Source organism: Silene latifolia, chromosome 9 (genome assembly GCF_048544455.1).
Source record: "Silene latifolia isolate original U9 population chromosome 9, ASM4854445v1, whole genome shotgun sequence".
Taxonomy (NCBI): domain Eukaryota; kingdom Viridiplantae; phylum Streptophyta; class Magnoliopsida; order Caryophyllales; family Caryophyllaceae; genus Silene; species Silene latifolia.
The window spans coordinates 90,003,738-90,007,555 of record NC_133534.1 but is presented as its reverse complement, the minus strand read 5'-3'; the positions used below and the strand labels follow the sequence as shown (position 1 = coordinate 90,007,555).

At 41.0% G+C, this 3,818-nt stretch overlaps 1 non-coding gene across 1 annotated transcript; it reads left to right on the top strand.

Annotated features, from left to right (window-relative positions):
• The first annotated feature begins 2,943 nt into the window (after nucleotides 1–2,943).
• On the top strand, nucleotides 2,944–3,050 carry LOC141603106 (small nucleolar RNA R71). The gene has a single exon (XR_012525001.1). It is a non-coding gene; the product is annotated as a small nucleolar RNA R71 (small nucleolar RNA).
• The last annotated feature ends 768 nt before the right edge of the window (nucleotides 3,051–3,818 follow it).

The window sequence follows — 3,818 nt, the reverse complement described above, 5'->3', positions numbered from 1 at the left end:
GAAATACTCTCTAATTGACTTGCAATATTGAGAGAGTTGTTGTGAGTTTTTACGATGTGAGATCTAGGTTTTCAGAGGAAAATTCTCTCAAAACCTAATTTTCTATGTTAAATGAGACGATTAGGTCAAAAGGAGAGAGGCTCTCTCCTTTTGTCTTGTTCGGCCAAACCGTGAGCCCAGGGGAGGGAGTGGGCTTTCACTTCCTCCTTATTTTAACTCGTAGTTCAGCTCGAAATTTACTAAAATGTATATGACGCGCTTTTATTATAAATCATCATCGGTTATCGGTTATTAAAACATCAACTAATAACACGGATTAGTTGAAATATTAATACATGTCCGACAAAGACGATATTGTATAATTAATTCAATATACATCAATTTAAATATAATCGTTTATATTTAATTTACGAATTAACTGTTTAATTCGTTTTAGCCATTATTATTTAATCTGGATTAAATAATTATCTCAACATTGCGTTTGACTAATTATTAGTCAATGACTCCGACTAACTGCTTAGTCAACTTTGGCATCAACATGACTGTATTTTTATACCGTCACATCTCTCAAACGTGTCCTATAGGTGTGACTTTTAGGGACCAGTTGATCACCGCCATCTGTATGACAATAACGTCAAACTTATCTAGCAAGCCAACCGTTATTGATAAACGTGGACCAACTGATTATAATACAAAAGTATACCCTTTGATCCTTTTGGAGATTTATAAGTCCTTGCACTAACTGTAAAGGACACCAGCCCCAACAGTTGTTGCACTTCCAAGTTTGGTGTTGCTACCACCATAGCCAATGCTTTCTTTGTTTGAAGAGCCTTTTGCCTTTGTGAGAGTGCCTTTGCCTTTGGTGCCTTTGTCGCCTTTGTTGCTCCCTTAGTCCTTGCCATTGATGATTTAACCAAGAAAAGAATGAAAAATCTTCAATTTGTAGTATACCCAAATCGATTTAAAGGTGAAAGGCTTTGCCTTTATGAAATCAAAAATCGACTCAAAGGTTGAAGATTTTGTGCTTGGTTTTGATTTTTATTGAAGAAGGAGTGATTGATTTGTTGTTAGAAGGATGATTTGATTTGTTTTTGGTGAATGTTGTTGAGGGATTTTGTTTTTGTGATGGAGAGGATGAGGGTTTTGATGTTGTGGGTAGTGTTTATGAATGAATGAATGAATGAATGAAGGTGGGAGGGGTTTTAAAGAGACCGAAATTTTCGAATTTGCAGGGGCAATCCGTGCGGATTCTGCCCAATCCGTGCGGATTCTGCTCTTTCTGGGCTTTACAAAACTCGCCTAAAGACGGGCGGATTCGGTGGAATACGCTCGGATTTGCTTGACACGGGACGGGCGGATTTGCTTGAAGACGGACGGATTTAAGTCCAGGAAATTTTGCTTGTTTTCCTCAGCTGCAAAGACGGACGTCTTTCTTTCAAGACGGGCGGATTCTTCAAGACGGGCGGATTGCTGCTCAGGACGCCCGGATTCAGTCACAGTCAAGAAATTATCAAAATTCAGCTCTGTTCAGGACGAGCGTCTTTTCGGTAGTACGCTCGGATTACTGAAGACGGGCGGATTCTGTGGAATCCGCTCGGATTCTTCCCCTGTGTACTCGGATTCAGTTCCATCCGTGCACAATGCATTTCCCTTACCATTCTTCTATTCTTTCTTCAAGTCTTGTTTTCGTCATTGTGGGGGCACTACTAGGCATGGATAGCCTAGGAAATTGTCATCCCCACAGTAAGATAAAGCACTACACATCAATTGAGATTATTAGTCCCTCCCCCACTTCTCTCAAACATGACAATTATCTTGATCAAAGTAAATAAAAATCCAAAGATGACAAAAATGCAGTACAAGAATTGAAATGTAAGTTAGGGAGTTAGAAATATTTACAAGTGGTGGTTTAGGGAGGACTCCACCAAACTCTCATTCTTGATGAGATGTCAAGGGGGCATGTCCAAGGTGTTGTTGATGTTGCTCAACACCTTGAAGAAGTAATCAAAAGCTTGTTCATTATCATGGTAGAGGTCTTCAATAGACCTTGGCCCTTGTTGTCGGTCTTGATCGATGGCATTACCAATGTAGGGATTAAAAATCCCTTCAAATTCGTTGTCCCAAAGACCATAAACTTCATTAAGTTGATCATTGAAAATCTCTTGCTTAGATGGAGACAAATCTCCCAATTTCTTCTCTTGGCCAATGAGGCCATCCTCTTCTTCCTTGATTGATTTTGATGAGCTTTGCAAGCTCTCCTTGTCACAATTCACTTGCTCTTTGAATGGAGCATCTTCAATTTTCTTCTTCCATTGGAGTTCCGATTTCTTCCTCTCATCCTTTCGGCTATAATGATCAATCATGAAACATGGTTCATGCAAACGAGGAACTCTCATAGTCTTGTCAAGATTAAAAGTTATGCTTTTATCTCCCACTTCTAGAGTGAGCTCACCATGTTTCACATCAATCACCGCACCCGCGGTGTGTAGGAAAGGTCTTCCTGGAATGATTGGAATGTTGGAATCTTCCTCCATATCAACAATGACAAAGTCCACCGGGATGAAAAACTTCCCAATTCGCACGGGGACATCTTCCCATATCCCTAATGGTGTCTTCGTCGATCTATCGGCCATTTGGAGTGTGATGTTGGTGCATTTAAGCTCTCCCATCCCCAACCTTTTACTCATCGAGTATTGCATGACACTCACACTAGCCCCTAGATCACATAAGGCTTTGTTGATCGTCGTGTCGCCAATGGTACACGGTATTGAGAAGCTTCCCGGATCCTTTAACTTTGGAGGTGAACTCCCTTGAAGTATTGCACTACTCACCTTAGTTAAGGCGATAGTCTCAAGCTTCCGGATCGACTTCTTCTTTGTGAGGATATCTTTCATGTATTTCGCATAGGCCGGCACGTGATTGAGGACCAAAAACCATTCGCTAAGTCCATGGTGAGGACATGAGCAACAAATTCCCTTGAACCGCTCCTAAGCTTCATACAAAGACTCTTCATCCCTTTGCTTAAAACCCGTAATTTGAGCTCTTAGCATGTTAGTCTTTTCCGGTGGGTAGAATTTTTTGTAGAAAGCTAGAGCCAACTTCTTCCAAGAATCTATTCCGAGGGTGGCCTTATCAAGGCCCTTCAACCATTGCTTCGCGGTGCCGATTAAGGAAAAAGGAAATAAGACCCATCTAATTTGGTCTTGAGTCACGCCTGTTTGAGAGATTGCATCACAATAGTCGCAAAAGGTTTCCATATGAGAATGAGGGTCTTCACTAGGCATCTCCCCAAATTGGCTCCTCTCAACTAATTGGATGAAGGCGGACTTGGCAATAAAATTTCCGGTTAGATGTTGCGGTGTAGGAGTACCATTTGGTAGATTCTCCTCGGTGGGTACGGAGTGTGACGAGAATTTAGGCATTGTAGGCGGATTTTGTGGGGTATTGTGTAATGGGTTCTCCTCTCCTTCTATTGCGAAAGGATTGACAAACTCACTAGTGGGTTGAACAACTTCACTAATACCTCTTAAATTCCTCCTAACAAGTCTCCTATTGTTCGTCAAGGTTCTTTCGATTTCACGGTCAAAAGGTAACAAATCACCTTGTAACCTTCTAGACATGCAAAATATCAAACAACTCGAAAACAATTAGAACAAACCTTGAGGAGTTTTACTTCCCCAAGGCGAAGAAAGACACAACTAATAACAATAAAAAAGAAATCTAAATCAAACAAACACCGTCCCCGGCAACGGTGATGTGACCATAATTGGCGCATATTTAGCCCCCGAATTACCATTGTTTCCATGCTTTTTAGTGCC